This window comes from Rhagoletis pomonella, unplaced genomic scaffold, assembly GCF_013731165.1.
Source record: "Rhagoletis pomonella isolate Grant_MI unplaced genomic scaffold, Rhpom_1.0 Rhpom_scaffold_00009, whole genome shotgun sequence".
Taxonomy (NCBI): Eukaryota; Metazoa; Arthropoda; class Insecta; order Diptera; family Tephritidae; genus Rhagoletis; species Rhagoletis pomonella.
Genome location: NW_023458563.1, coordinates 41,001,305 through 41,018,749, shown reverse-complemented (window position 1 = coordinate 41,018,749; position 17,445 = coordinate 41,001,305). Strand labels below are relative to the sequence as shown.

The 17,445-nt window shown below is 34.5% G+C and overlaps 1 pseudogene; it reads left to right on the top strand.

Annotated features, from left to right (window-relative positions):
- The window catches only part of LOC118745521, a 31,498-nt pseudogene that overhangs the window by 13,119 nt on the left and 934 nt on the right, over positions 1-17,445 (top strand).

The window sequence follows — 17,445 nt, the reverse complement described above, 5'->3', positions numbered from 1 at the left end:
TAGCCCTTTAGGTAAGTACGATTTTTAGCACATGAAAAAATGGATGTATTAACAGTGTTTGCAATTTCATGTAGACCAAAAGGAAGGTGTACAGCAAAGTGAATTTTTGGACTCGCTATTGTAAAAAGCCACGGAGAGTGCATATTTACGGACCATAGCCAACCACCATAAACTCCACAGGTGTTGACTCCATAGCTTTATATAAATGCAAATTGTTACCTGCAGTGGCAACGGCAGTCTCACTCTGCTCAAGTAACTTGCTGACAATTCTTTTGTTTTCCCTGTGCTGAGCTCTTTCCGCACACTGGGAACCCCCCAGATTTTCTTCGTAAATGGTATGCACCGCACCACGTTTTAAACAACGAAGGTTTGCAAAACCTAAGGCGTTTACGAAAACGATATTAAATGCAATTAATATGAAAATACACAATATGTTACCCATTTCGAACTGTGTGTTATTTTCAATATCTTCACTAGTAAAGTGCTTCATGTACACATAGCTTGATTTGGTGTTTAATGCATCTCCTCGCCGCACAGTGTATTATTTCCATATTCTAGAAAATATTAATTACATTATTTTATGTCGCCAAATTTCAAAACAACGTCAAAAATGTTTTTAGAAATGTCTGCTAAAGACGAAACAATAACAATTACAAAATTTAAACCAAAGTGTAGGGCGGGACGGGATTCGATTTGGAAGATTACCGAGCGCAGTATTATTTAAAATTGTATATTTGGAACTGAATCGCAATGTTTAATTTGTCGGTGTTTTGTGATTTATGCAACAATTGCTAAAATACCATTTTCGTGTTATTTTTTAGGTATGTTCTTTTTAATGAATATACATTTTCGGGATTTTAGTAAACTAGGACTGAGTATTACATGTTAAAGTAAAACGATGTTAATTTAGATTTATTTTTAGCAATTTATTAATTTCATTAGACCCGCAAACTCGTTATCCGCTACTATTCGATAAAGTTTGTATCTCAGTTTATTTACCACTCCTCTTTGACTTTAAACAACACAATTTTAGCGGTTGGAAAGTGCAGGTTTTGATGAAATTTTCATTTTTTAGGCCTACTAGGAATTTCATTTTCTTCGAGTAATTTATTTGAATTTCATCTCGGCCGAGACAAATTCTTGTATTTCCGCTTTGAATAGAGAAAGCCTAGTTCACAACCTTTCCAATAGTATCCCACTTTTGTAAATAGAGCAAGAAATATTGAACTTATAACGGAATTCCGTTGACCCAACTTGATTTTTTATCGATATTTTCCACGCACATAATTAAAAAAAAAATTTATTTTTTAGTCCATTTTTGCCAGTTTATAATTCATTGTTATAGGGAAATTCTAAATATTTATTTTAGGCATTTTAGCCTTTGTAGTTAGTTAAATATTTCAGTTTTTGCATTTTTATAAATTGCAGTTATATAATAGGGTGGCGTGGCAGTAACTCTAAATGACCAATTTTTTGTAAAAAGCTTCGCCTATCTTATAACGTACCTTGTGCAAAATTTTATTAATCTATCTTCAATAGTTTTCGAATTACAGAATTAAAAGCAGATAGATGGGTCAAATCTTACACTGTGCGCCGGCAGCACTTCTTCCACTTTTTCGCCAGGTTCGCGTCCGAAGGAAACGAAAAAAACTTATATCGCATGCTTTTCTTTTGTTTTCACTATTACACTTTGCCACTGCATACTTCATTTTGTTTTGTAATGTTTCAATAATTGTTTAAAACCACGCAGAAATATTAACGCACAAATATTAAAGTTGTTATCTTTGTAAGCTTTTGATCAAGTTTTTGTTATATTTGGTATTATTGTAGGCTGGTCGATCTACTTCTCCATGTGCAAGAAAAACACTTTACCTCCACTTCTTTGCCCCACGTTTCGCTAACTACCTTAGCATCATCAGGGGCGATTCTTTATTATAAATATCAACAAAAAAAACAGAGGGAAACAAGATTATTTAAAATAGAAGTTATGAGTTTTTGTACAAATAAAAATTAAAGATTGGTAAACAAAAATATGTTCTGTTTTGAAAACAAACACAATCACAGGTTTTTAAACTTATTTTTTATCGCATGACTTACATGTACACTTAGGTTAAATTGGTCTCACATATGTAAATGCACATACATATAAAAACATTAGAACGTTAAATACATTAAAAACCATATAAAACATATAAAAAACACAAAAACGTTAAATACATTGAAAAACATAAAGTATTGCTACCATCCATCTGTGGTAATTTCGTCAAACTAAATATTCGCTACAAACATAACATGTAAGCAGCCGCGATATCGTCCGTGTCCTCCTTCTTGTTGATTGTTTTTTCCCTTTTTTGCAGTATACGTAAACTCTCTATTGTGTATCTTGCCCGTTCCCTCTTCTCCTTGTCCAATATTTTAACGTTAGTTAGATCAGCCGTATGACCACTGGTAAGTACGTATTGTGCTAATGCTGTGCTGTTCTTCTTTTAGTTTATGTCGGCTTCGTGCTCTGAAAGGCGAACGCCTAATGCTCGCTTAGTTGTCCCTATGTAAACTTTGTTGCAGTTTTCGTTTTTGCTGCCTTTACATGTGATTTCATATACTACGTTGTTTTGTTGGTGGGGCTTGATCGGTGTTTTTGTTCGTGTGAATATCGAAGATAGTGTGTAGTTGGTTCGGTATGCTAATCTTATATTAGGGTTACGGTTGAAATTACCACAGATGGATGGTAGCAATACATTATGTTTTTCAATGTATTTAACGTTTTTGTGTTTTTTTATCACCCCTATGCTGTAATCCGAAAGTTCGTAGTTACGAATTCGTAGCTCCGTTCCGTAATCCGATCGTAACTATCAACGGCGTTGCCAACTAAAATAGTGAAATTCGAAGTTCTTAATCAGCTGCTTTGACAGAAACAAATCAAAATAAATATAATCGCCAGTGAACAGTGAAGTTAAAAAAAAAATGTTTAATCGTATTTGAAAAAGCTTTTCTTAATTAAGTAAAATAGAATGGATTCAGTGGCCGGTGCACTATTGTCTCAGGAGGAAGAACATGCTGCAGTCAACTGTCGCATTAATATACAAAGGAGATTGCTACGAGACAGTTCTGATCCATTTAGCTTAAATGATAAATATATGCTCCCTCTTTTTAAGGGCGTCCATTCAACTAAATATTGTGTTGCTTTAAATCTTGCAACGCTTTCCCAAAATTCCAAAACATCCCCTTTAACTATTACAAAGCCTCGGGCAATGTCCGGCCTTTCGCTCATGCATTCCACCAGTTTTTCGTATTGCGAGCGATTTGTTCTGATTGTCGACTTGATAATTTTGTAAACATTTAATAATACATTGTTTTTTATTCACACTTCAACTTACATACATATTTTTGCGTTTCCACACTTTATTTTATTGATATTTTAAAAGAATTCGCTTCGCTCCGACACCAGTTGCTCTTCGTAGAAAATTTCCGACAAATACATACAAATTACAGCTACGTCGGATTCAGGCATACCAACATTACAAATTTCGAAGATACCAATTTTAAGATTCGTAGCAAAATCGAATCTACGACGGATTACAGCATAGGGGTGTATATGTTTTATATGTTTTTTAATGTATTTAACGTTCTAATATTTTATATGTATGTGCATCTATGTGAGACCAATTTAACCTAAGTGTACTTGTAAGTCATGCGATAAAAAATAAGTTTAAAAATCTGTGATTGTGTTTGTTTTCAAAACAGAACACATTTTTGTTTACCAATCTTTAATTTTTATTTGTACAAAAACTCATAATTTCTATTTTAAATAATCTTGTTTTCCTCTGTTTTTTTTTGTTGATATTTATAATAAAGAATCGCCCCTGATGATGGTAAGGTAGTTACCGAAACGTTGGGTAAAGTTGTTATTTGTTTTTTTCGTATGCTCACAAACAACAATTGCACCAAGATGACGTCACGCACACAGCTGATTCTGTCAAAATCACAAAGAGCGGATTAGCGGTACCGCGATTGGCGCAATCTCTATTTCTCTCAATCGTGACCTTTTCCAATAACTCTCATTTTTCTCCATGAGTATGGTATTAGTTTCACATACATACATACATATGTATTTCCATACCAAGCTCGAGTGCTTTACCCCAAACATTTGAAGAGATATGCAATATGAAACTTTCAGTCAGTATGGGAGGTGCTACGCCTCTTTTCCAAAAACGTCCATTTTTCTCCGTGAGTATGAACATGATTTCACACAGTGTTGGCAAACTGTTCATCTGATTAACGATTAAAAATTAACGATTAAAGTGTTAATCGCGTTTGACTATTAAAATTAATTAGTCGTAATCAACTGTACGATTAATGATAACATTTTTAATAATTATTGTTATTAGTAATACATAAACTGGGAACTTTTATAAACCTAGTTTGTAAATATCTTAATGAAAATGCACACCAAATTGCTTAAATTGATGAGGAAGCCCGACTTAGCCATACCGGATTAACTTGCTTTGTGTGCACAGGGAAATTCCAGCATAACTTAGTTAATCACCAAACCTACTTGATCAAATTAATAGTTAATGATTAAAAATTAATTTTTTAATCGCGGTTGCAATTAACTGTTTAGTCAGATTAAAATTAATCATGATTAACTGTAATCAGATTGAATTTCATCGAATTAACTAACTGATTAAAACATCAATCGATTAATGCCATCATTGATTTCACATACATATCACTATACCAAGTTTCAGTTCTCTACCACAAATAGTTCCAGAGATATGTATGTAATATGAAAATTCCAATTTGTATGGGAGGGGCCTTGAGTGTACTAAATTTCGTTCTGATCGGAAAACCGGTTAAGGAAGTAGCCTATTTTTCAATCCAGGTCATAAACCATCTTTGAACAAAATTTCATTTTCAAACTGGTTTCTATTCTTAAAAAAGTAGCCTATTTTCCAGTCTAGGTCATAAGCTATCTGTGTGCAAATTTTCATGCAAATCCATTCAGTCGTTCCCGCATATTAAATAAATTAAATTTTTTTAGCAGGTGGCAACTCTTAAAAAAATAGCCTATTAACCAATCTGGCCCATAAGCTATCTGCGTACCAAATTTCATGCAAATCCGTTTAGTCGTTTCCGTGTGATGATTTCCCAAACATCCAGACATACAAACTTTCACACTTATAATATTAGTAAGATAGTAAGATGATATACAATAATAGTAGTGTTAGAATTGTAATGTAGATATTATTTTATTATGTGTAGGGTTGCATTTTATAATTCTTTTATGACATTACAGTGTCTGAAGATCGAGGGCTTGATCTCGGGATTGCGGGACTCAAAAAAGGGCTCGGGACTCCCGGGGTTCGGGATCCCGAATCCTGGTGCTAGATGCCTTAGTGCCGGAGCAAGAGGACCGCGACAGCAATGAACAGGCTGACCGTCTACAAAACACGGAGCTACCACAATATTCCATGGCCCGGAACCCTTTTGAGGACCTCACCAAAGCCCACTTAAGGGAGGTCATAAACAAGTGGGTCGACAAAAAAATTCGATACGCCCTGGAGTGAATGTCCAGCGCAATGACAAGCTAAAAGTTCCGTCTTTCCGTCACAAGAAGCTTCAGAAAAGCGCATAACTCTAGGTACGGAGGACCTTCGAACTCTCACTAGGTGGTTCACGGGCCATTGTTCCCTAGGTTATCACCTCATAAAAATGAATCTTTCAGACACAAGCGTCTGTCGCTTCTGTGAAGTGGACGAAGAAAGACCAGAACACATCCTTTGTGAACGTGTTGCTCGCGCTAGACACAGACTCACCACAACACTTAATCCATTCGAAATATGGAAAAAAAGCCCACCGAAGTGCTAGCCTATATTAAAAGCCTTCACGTATGGCGTACAGACAAGGCCACGCAAAATATACCACCCTAGGGTAGCAGTGCTCAAGGCTCATAAAAATAATAATATGACCTCAAATATTTATTTATAGCGATTCATTGAAAATTATTCTAATAGCACAAAAATTACACCCGCTTCCCGTATAACTAATGTGACCAACCGTATTTATTTCGCAAGTACAGTACTTCGTACTTCGAAGTACAGTCAAATGTACTTCTTTGCAATGTTTTGTACTACCCAAGGCACATTTAACAGGTAGTATCAGTAGAGCAGCTGATTTGATTTTTTTTAATAATTCGGTCTCTAAATGTCAAATATTTTTAATTTCTTCTCACAAAAAATATAAATTGTCAAAATCTTTTTGCATGTGAAATCTTTTCCCATACAAAACAAGCGATTGAAAAGCAACGTTTGGAACGTTCGCCTAACTCCGCAGCAGCAACGCTGATTACTGCGCCTTGCATATAATGGATCAACGCTTCGAAAAGCAAACAAATTTTATTAAGAGAAAAAGTCGCACCAATTTTTTTTCTAAATTTAATTTTGAATTTTTACTCAAAATCAGAACAGGTTTTGACACTTTAGATAAGCAACAACAAAATACACATAAATGTTGTTTTTGCAAAAAAATAGAACCATTCAATAGTATCGATAGTATCATCGATAGTTTTACAGCTCTACAACCAATGCGGAAAGGAGTTTTGCGCAAAAATAGTGCTGATGGTCTAACACGAGTTTAATTTTTCTTTGCGAAAATGCTAATTTTACCCTATTTTGAAATGGGCCCCGGAGTACCTGTAGAAGGGGAAGGGAGGCGAAGGATGGATTTTCTTAAACTTTATACTGTGCTCTTTCTAATGAGTTTTAGGTGACACACCCTCCGCTCCCCACCAAAAAATCATTGTACAAAAAACCGAACATTTCCCACGCACAGCTTTAAATCCTCTGATGTGTTGTTTGATTGCTATCAATGTGGCAAGGTAGCTCATAATTTTGTACAATTTATGAAACTTCAAAAACGTATTTTTTGTCAAAAATTTTGAAACGAAATTACCTTCTTTTTGTATCACGGAAAAATCCTGAAGTCAATCAAAAATATTTTTTATCTTGTTTTTAGGTTTGGCACCACTTAGCGCCCACCCTATGGAATTTCTTTGCTAGATCCAGCATATTTCTATTAAATTCATCTGAAAAGTTATAAAGTTAGACAAAAGTAATTTTTTAGGCATTATTGTTTACCTCTAAATGCATTTGAAACTGCCATAGCGTCAACAGCTTTTTTTTCGGTGTCCTTTTTCAGGAATATTCGGAAACGACAATCAGTTTCTTCTTGTTTGAAAATTCCTTTTTAAATTCACAGACTAGATAAAAAACCAGAAAACAAAAAACACTTTGACTCCCTTCTCACTTCATATTCGGAGCGCTCCGAAAATACTCATTCGAGGAGTTAACGTGGGAGTCCCTCTTCACTCCATATTCGGAGTTATCGGAAACGCTCTTTCAAGGTGTTGCTGTGGGCGTCCTTTTTTACTCCATATTCAGAGCGCTCCGCGGTTGCTGCCTAGCAAAGCGTAGCAATGCTTTGTTCAATGTAAAACTTTAAAAAGTTTTCCATGCAAATATTTCAAAAGTGGTCTAATAATTTTTAAATCTGAAATGTTCGTGCAAAGTTTCAGATCGAACACTTTAATTTGATACATGATGTCTCTGTACTATTACTAGATCGCTGGGAATAAGCGCCTAAAATTTTAATTCAAAAACCTAGAAACTATTCCAAATTTTAATCAGAATTATACGTGATCCAGTGGCATATTTGAAAAAAAATTCGTGCAGTCATTTCCGCGTGAAGAGAGGTCTCGCATAGTGTCGGTTTTTAATATCATCAAATTTCAAATCACCCTATACACATAATCAAAAGTTCTTAATTAATAAAATAAAACTCTATCGCACATCTACATGCCAAGGTCTTTACTTTATCCTCTCATATTTGAAATTCGAAAGAATGATGCAAATGCAATGACCTTCACAAAAAATTCCTTCTCATTTAATATAGGTACATACATACTTAGTTAGCCTGGTATGACTTATCGAAAAGGTGGCAAGCCTAATCAGCTATGTTTTCAAACTAAAGCTTTCAAAAATCTCTTTTGATTGTTTTAATATTTTATACAACTTGCGTATAATTGACTAAATTCGAATACTCAAACAGCTGGAAATCCTTTTAAAAGTATTTTCAAATTAAAATCTTCGTAAATTTCTTCCGTCTTACATGGTGATACATACATATTTTAATTTACTGATGAATTAAGTTGAATTTGATTTTTCAAACATGTGGAAACCCTCCTAAATAAAGATCAGAAATAAAGCCTTTTGAAACCCCTTTTGACTGCTATCCATCTTTTAGTAATTCAGCTAACTTTCTAAATATTTTGAACGTAACTTTTTAAACATGTGGATATCGTATTCACACATTATACATGTTCAAACTGAAGATAACTTAACAATCTTTCGTATGACACCCGAATTTTAATATTTGATATAATTTGTTTAGAAGTTAATTAAATTCGACTTTTAAAATAGATGGCAACCCTATTGAAAAATTTTTCTAGCTAAAACCTTCCTAAATTTCCTTCGCTCGACATTGTGGTAAATAATTTATTTAACTGATGAATTAAGTTGAATTTAATATTTAAACGTGTGGCAACCACCTAAATATAGTTCAGAAATAAAGTCCCTTCAAACCCGGACTGAAATCTTCTTCAATATCTTTTATCTGACAGCCAAATTGTGATAGATATTTCAATTACCATATTGCCTTAATTTAAGTTGAGTTGGATTTTTTAAGTAATTGGCAACCTTCTTAAATAAATTTCAGAAATAAAGCCTTTTCAAACCCCATTGATGCCCAATTTTTAATAACTCAGCTAACTTATTAAATAATGCAATTTTTTAAACACGTGGCAACTCCCTTCAAACAAAAGAATTCTTAACACTTTCATTTGACAGCCGTATTTTTCGACTTTCTGAACAGGAGGCAATTCTCTTCAAAAGTAGTTTCAAGCTAAATCCTTCCTAAATAATCTTCGTCTGACATTGTGATACATATTTTATTTTACTGATGAATTATGTTGAATATGATATTTTGAACATGTGGCAACCTTCTAGATAGAGTTGAGGTGTGAACAGAGTTGCAACCATACTGCTTGCTTGACAGCTCAGTATGTATGTTGCACCAATGTTATTTAAAGGAAAAAAGAAATAAATAAAGTCACGAATTAGTTCTCCGTCAAGTATATGTGTGGTTTATTGTATATGTATATCAAATAAAACACCTCTTTGAGGTAAAATTTTCGAGTGACGAAAGCTGAACTAGAAACACAAAATTTCTGATATCAATTTCGCGACCAAAATTATACGCATTTTTTAACTGCCTTTGAAACGTTGGAAAAATCTTTTGCAAAAGTTCTATTTTTTATTTTGTATTTCTAGCAGTAGAAGGCATTTCGCAACGTTCCGAATAAATAAAAAAAGATCGTCCGTACGTTTCAAAGGCGAAATTGATATCAGAAATTTTGTGTTTCTAGTTCAGCTTTCGTCACTCGAAAATTTTACCTCAAAGAGGTGTTTTATTTGATATCAATTGTTTTGGCAAACCTCCGGATGTATTTCTGCCATGAAAAACAGCTTCTCATAAAAATATAATCGCCGTTCGGAGTCGCCGTAAAACTGTAGGTCCCTCCGCTTTGTGTGACAACATCAAGGCGCACCCCAGTGGGAGGAGAAGCTCGGCCAAACACTAACATATGTGTAAGCGCCAATCTATTATTATTATTATTAATTATTTTGGGGTAGCATTTTAAAATCGACGAAAATACGAACGATAATCTATATGTGTTATTTTTCTCAAATAAATTGCTAAAAATATTATCTAAATGTAAATTACATGTTCAAATTTATGTGTCCATTGAAACATATAATTTTTCGAATACGAAATAAAGCGAAAAAGAATGATCATATCCTTTATATTCGAAAAAATTAAAAAAAGTATGAGAAATGATGATGTGTGGGGCGCACACATGTGCTTTTTTTAAAGAAGTTTTACTTTTATCAAGTGTACGGTGTTTCACTTGTGCTATTAAACTCATGCTGTTTTAAACCGACTTCCAAAAAAGTAGGAGGTTATCAGTTCGTCGGAATATTTTTTTTGTGTATGTTACCGCATAACTTTGGACCACGTCAACTAATTTCGATAATTCTTTTTGCATCGGAAAGTTAGTGTCCCAGAGGTGGTCCCATACTAATCTGGTTTAGATCCGATCATTGGATCACGAAAAATTGCTTGTCTCAAGTAGTTTTGCTCAATGGCAATTTATACATATCGTCGTTTAAAGTACAAAACCGCGTATCGTCATTCTGCAAAACTGCGTAACTGATATTTGCTGCCAAAAATTGGATTTGCTCACAGAAGCTCTTGGCTTAATCCTTATCCATTCGTCCTGAAATATACTAGCCAGAAATGCGACTGCTTTATAAAAAAGAGAACCATTTTGAAAAATGAGTGTGTTTACTCTCTAGAAAATAATTTATGCAACCTTACATACGCGGTTTTGCATCATATTGATACGCGGTTTAGCGTTTGGTTGATACGCGGTTTTGTACTTTAAACGACGATATATATGTAAGTAGTAGCGGCACATTGGGTGAACTAAATGCATTCATACATACATATTTATGTACAACTGTACGTAATATTGTACGCGTCTTCCCAGGTGGGTTAAGAGCGGGTGATAAACCCATGTAGCATAGTTAAATACTGTGTACATACCTACAATTAAAATGGGGAAAAATTTTACAATTTGGGCATGTGACTGAAAAACTCTGAAATACTCAAAAAATTGTGGTTTCCAAGACATGTACGACGTAATTAGCACAGCTGCATCCATCAACTTGTCAACTCGCGGGAAATTCCCCGATTTGCAGGGAATTTCGGTTTAAGTGGCAATCGGGGAATGGGACATTTTTTTCGGGGAACTGGGTATGTTATTTTAATATCTTAAAGTAACCAAATTAGACGGATATGTTAATTTTTAACCATTAGCCCTTTAATGTGGCGACCGCTTTTCAATTTGAATCGCAATATCTCCACAACAAGAGTTTTCACAGACATAATCTATATACCAGATGAAAGCTAAGGTTTTGGGCTAGACTTGTGGAAACCTAGAATAAAATCGACTAACCAGTTTTTGAGAAAATGCCCGAAATGTATATTTTCAGCAGCCAGATTTTTAGTTTTCAGGCGATAACGTTATGACATATTTATATTTTATAAACACAAAAAATTGCCTTAGATAGCTTGTTTGAAGACCCTTCTACTGATATCCACATCAATGACATGGACTGAGCAGTGCGGCCTCAGTGGTAGTTTATAAAATTTCCTCTTTTCGAATTTCAGGCAGCAGCAACGCCCAAAGGCATACGAATCAAAACATCCTGGAACAAAACCTTCTTAGTTTTTTTGTACATACTTTAATTCCTGAAAGTTTGAAAAAAATTAAATGAAGGTACGTACAGACGCCACATACATACCAAAGCATCTCATAGTAAAGACACGAACCAAAACACATTTACCTCTATATCTTTCGAACTAGTAGCCGGAACTTAATATATAAGGTATCGTTTGAGAGGTATTGGCCTATAGAATAACACCAAATATGTTGGGTGTACCCACATGTCTTCTTAAATCGATTTTTGTTTCGCAACACTTTAGCCTGAATTTTAAGAATCCGGTTGAATACATTTTCTGGACACACTCTGCAAGACTTTTCCAACGACATCAAACATGTTGATTGGACGTCTGGATAAAAACTTCGGAATCTCGTGAATATATAAACGAGCCATTTCAGCATGCTACTGTGGCTGCTTTCGTCACCGTGCGCTGTGATATGTAGATAAATGGAAGGTATAGACGGAATATATTACCTCAAGTGATTGTGACGTAGGGTGGTTGCTGATGGTCGTTCCCTGTATATCTCCAGAAAAGAAGTGCCCGCGCTGTTCTCAGTAAAATTAAGTTCAACCTCCATACAGTACAACTATTTGGAGGGGAAACTTGACGATGCACAGAGGGGTATTTGGCCGATTTAGGCGGCCAAAAGTAGCATTTTCCAAACGCACTTTTTTCTTTTTTAACGGAATGTAGGGCTAAGAGAATATAATTCTTGACTAGATTCCGTTATTTTTTAATCCCTCTTTGATTTAATTCGCTTGCACCGCGCTGCCATAGTGCCGTGTTAATAATTCTTTATTTGGTTTTTAGATGTGTTTAATACAAGCCGAAGTTGTAAATATCTGCTTTAAATCGTGTGTTCATTTTTTTAAATTATATTAAATTAGATAATTGTAAAGCAAAGAAATCCCATATAATCCAAATAGTTTAATACAAATATAATATGAACTGATACCGGCAGAGCTACAAGGAAAAATATCGTATTTTTGCAAATTTTAATGGATTAGAGAAATGAACTACAGTCATAAAGTTATGTAACACCACTCAACGGCGCTGAGATTCTTGCTTGGGTGTTATGCTTGACAGTTCGTAGTTTGGAAACAAACAAAAAAAAACTGCTGAAAGGGTGCGTTTGCTATGCAGTGACCATTGGAAATACCACTGCAGAAAAATAAAGCCAAAATGCTGCTGCAGTACTGTACCAGTTTTATTTACATGTACAGGGTGTTCTGTAAAAGTGTTCAATGAGTAAAGGGGGTGATAGGAAAGTCAAGACGCCCGACAACGTTAAGAGGGGGAGCTGGAACGGTGGGGAGGAGGGGTTTAGTATAAAAATTTGGAGAGTTGCAGGGAGAAAATAGTTGTCAGTAAATTTAGAAAAAAATTCTCTACTTAAGGGTAAGTTCTAATAAAAATTTGCAAATAAGTTTTTAAGGCAGTAAAATCTTCCGATTTTTTTCTCAAACTACATATATGTATGTATATCTCTAAACAATCAATTCTTGTAAATATGTATGTATATATATCCAAAGGTTTCTAGGAATCGACTCTAACGATTTTGATGGAATTTTGTATTCAGATAATGTTTTTAATTTTAAGGGTATCTGTGGATATTTGTACAAAGTTGCCACGTATTGGAAATTTTTTATAATTATTAATTCTAAGAAGGCACAAAAGATTCACCAAAAAATGAAAGTTAAAAGACATTTCAATTAAAACAAACTACTATATACTATAGTTAGTTCGATGAGTGTACGAAATTTCTGCGTGTTAGATAAGGTGCAAATTATTTCAATAAAACTCAACATAGGGCAAATTTCACAATGCGTAGTTAACTCAGAATCGGGAGTTAACTACAGAATTTTGTACTGAAAATCTCTAGTTAACTGTCGATTCTGAGCTAACTACGCACTGTGAAATTGGCCCATAGTGGTTACTCCGTATAGTGTTTTTTAATCATTTGTTATTTTGATTTAATTTGGTTTTTTAAACATGTAGCAATCCTTCGAAATGTTATTGAAAATTAAGGCATTTCAAAGCCGTTTTGGATGATACCATTAGCGTAGTAATTCATTGAAATTAATTGAATTACATTTTTTTACAGATGGAAAACCATCTCATGTTCCATATTCATATTGTTAAAATTAATTTAAGCTATCATATACATTGAATTAAATTTTTAAGCAAGTTGAAGCCCTGTTAAAAATAGTTTCAAACTATAACCTTATTAAACTGACACCAATATTGTTATACATATTTAGTTCAGTTACCTAATTCCCTTGAATTAAAGTTGAATTTAATTTTTAAACAGATGGTAATCCTCCCACATGTTGTTTAGAAATAAAGCCTTTTCAAAAATATCTCGATTGATACCCATACTGATATTTGATTTTTTAGCAGGTGGCAACCCTTTTTATGTTCTAACCTAGATATAAACCTTCTCCTCGGCGATGTGAATATGTAGGTATTAAACTCCTGCGCAATCCCATTTAAACGGCCTAACAAGACATCCGATCGCCGCGCAAATACTTTCCCTCCTTTACTCTCATCGTTCGGGTCAAGTGTGAGTAAGCATAAACCAGTTTCTGCAAGCGTACGTAAACTACCGATCAATAGCAAGACGCGTAGAGTATTTATTTTGCCTTCCGCAACTACTGCGAGTAAAAGGTATTTGACAGTAGAGTACTCTACTGGTAGTACTTGAGTATTTTCGAAGAAAACATACATTTTTGGTATCTGAATAAAACTAAGGACAGGAATGTAGTGGAGTGATGAAGAGAGCGACGAGCAAAACGTACTTTCAACTAAAATGCTGATATATGTACATACAAAGTACATATGCATGTATGTGCATAGATATGTACATATGTATGTGCATAGATATGTATTTGCATAGATACATACAGTATGTGGAAAAAATAAGTTTCCAATGTCACATAGTTTTATTCCAGAATAGTGCGGTAATACTAAAAATTGTGAATACTCCCTAACCATACTCATTCTGGAAAGCACTGGCATAGACGATTATGAGAGAGAAGTTTTACAGCAGTTGCTCTTTCATAGAAGTAGCGGTACTTTTAGATTTGAGTACTTCTGTTAATAAATGCGGAAAAAGTAAGTTTCCAGCGCAAACACGTGTTCGAAAATTCTACATAAAAAGAGGTTATCAATAGAATTTGGTTTATTTACGTAACACACTTTGTGCAGCATCAGCCTACATAAATTGGAGGTAATATTTGTTGCATTTATAGTTTTATTTACTTTTTAATATGTTTTCTGATATTGTGGCTAGGTTTTAAATAAAAATGGGGAAATTCAAGCAACTCACAACAGAGGAACGCAAAGCAATAATAAGTCTTCGTAAAGACGGTCATAATTTGCGTTATATTGGAGAAAAGTTTGGAAAATCTCACACAGCAATACGTAAAGTCATTGTCGCCTTTGAGAATGAAAAAAGAGTTTCTGCAAAAAAGAGGCAGGGACGGCCTAAAATTACAACTGAAAGAGTTGATAAGAGAATTCTTGAAATATCAGAAGCCACTCTATTAAAATCTGTAAACAAAATTCGGTCAGACTTGCTGCAAGAAGGCAAAGACGCCCCATCAGTATACACTATCCATAATAGGCTTAGAGCAAGTGGTAAGCATGGGCGGGTAGCACGAAAATCCCTTATGTTAGCCATGCTAATATGAAAAAGAGGATGCATTTTTACGTGGAGCATGTCCTGAAGCCCAAAGAGTTTTGGTATAATGTCTTATGGACCGATGAGTCGATGATACGACTCAAGTATTCACATGGCATGGTTCACGTATGGCGTAAAGCAGGCGACGCTTTGTCCTATAAGTGTACTGTTCCTACCGTTAAGGCAGTAGACAAAGGTTTAATGGTGTGGGGATGTCTCTGTGCTCAAGGTACAGGCGATATAATCGTTTTGGAAGGAAAAGTTAATGCAGATGTCTACATAAAGATCCTAGAGGAGACGGCTATCCCCGAAGGGAAACGACTAATTGGTGACCATTTTGTATTCCAGCAAGACAATGCACCTATTCACACCGCAAAAAAAGGTTGTGGAATATCTCTCCAAGGAAAACATTACTATTTTAAAATGGCCACCGCAAAGTCCTGACCTCTCTCCAATAGAGAACGCTTGGGCAATACTTAAAATTCGTATTGCTGAAGCAGCGCCTCAAAACTTACGACAGTTGAGAGAATGCATAATTTCAAATTGGAAAAAATATTAATCCAGAGGGATGTCGTAAGCTTGTAGACACCATGCCAGATCGACTTGCAAAATGTCACTGCGAAATGGGGGCCACTGTGAATATTAACTACGTTGGAAACTTAATTTTTCAAAATTTTTCATAAAAATATTTTAAGTTTCCAGACCCGGCAAAAAAGCTTAAAATTTGTTTTTTATTTTTTAGTATTCGTTTTGATAATTTATAATAAACCATTGAAATAAACAGTATCCTTCTTTTTAAAACCAACATATATTAATGCAATTTGTGTTTGAGTTCATATACCCACATTGGAAACTTATTTTTTCCACATACTGTATGTGTCACGTCACTTTCTCTATCGCTTCACTGCAGCAAAACCAAGCTGTGGGGAAAACCCTGACGAAGTGCGTACGATTGGAACCATGCGTTTGAAGATTGCGCAAATTGATGTGAAAATTTTAACTTCATATTAAATATATTTATGTATGCATGTACATATGTACATATGTATGTAAAAATATAGTTTCGATTTAAAAAAATCGGATACAGTTTTTATTTCGCCAATGGGTTATGCAGACAACTATAATCGTAAAATCCGATTTGTTAGTCCAGATATATATGTACCCAATAAACATTTTGGCGAATGTTCGAAAATGACCTTCGATATGCAATATGAATATCGAACTGAGAACCAACTCATAGCCAACCTTAGTTTTCCAACGTTTATAGTATATTGGAAATACACTCGAGATGGGTTCCAAAAAAAAAAGGAAACCATAGTAACAAGAGAGAAAATGATATCCAGCTCATTCTCGAAGGGATATTTAAGAAAATCACTCTCTCATTAAAATTCCAATTCCATAATGGACTGGGTTTCGAATTCATAACGAAAGTTCTCGAATCGAATACTAATTTATTTCACATTCGTTATCGAAGGTGAGACTCGAAAAAAGATTGGTTTTCGAATCATTTTCGAATTGTTAACCAAGCCGAATGTTTATTAGGTATGTACATACTGATTTTTTTAAACATACATACGCCTCTAATTTTAGTATTTATTAAAAAAACTTAATGAAATTCAAAAACTATCGCTTGCATTTGGTTTTACTCAATACCGATTTGAGCTATCGCACAGTGTTATAAAAAAAAAAAGTTTTCAATGAAAATTCGTTATTGGCTGCGTATGTATGTACATATGTACATATGCCGAAATTTTTTTATTTGTAAAGGCTCTCAAAAAAATTAAAGATTCATATAAAATTACGCACAATAAATGGAAAATAAATTTGCTTTTATAAAAAATTTCTTAAATCAGTAGCAGCTCTTAAGAAAAAATGCTCGTACATCTCGTCGCTACCATGTCAAACTATCGAATGTGAAAATCGGCACTTTTGTAAAAAATATTGTCATTAGACAAAAGTGTGGGATTCGACACTTTGTAAAGACAGTATCCTCTGTTTCTAAGAAGGCTAGAAATTTGACGATTTGCCAACTTACGTATCATTCTAAACACATGCGCAAGGTATCGTAAATGAAAAAGCAGTTTTGCATACTGAAAAATATATCTCGTGATATTTCTTGAGAACTACAATGGGTAGGTTCAGAAGGCGCAGCAGTTGAGCGCAACCGTTGCTAAAAAAATCAGTGATCGTAACGCGTCTTCTGAATGGCTTCTTACATTAGCTGTCAAATTCACAACACACAAGATGTTGTCTCAAATGATCAGAAAAATATTACGATCATCTACACTCAACTGTTCAGTTGATCAGAAGTACCCAACAACGCGTTGAGAAGGTGCAATCGCAACAGTTACTGAGCTGTT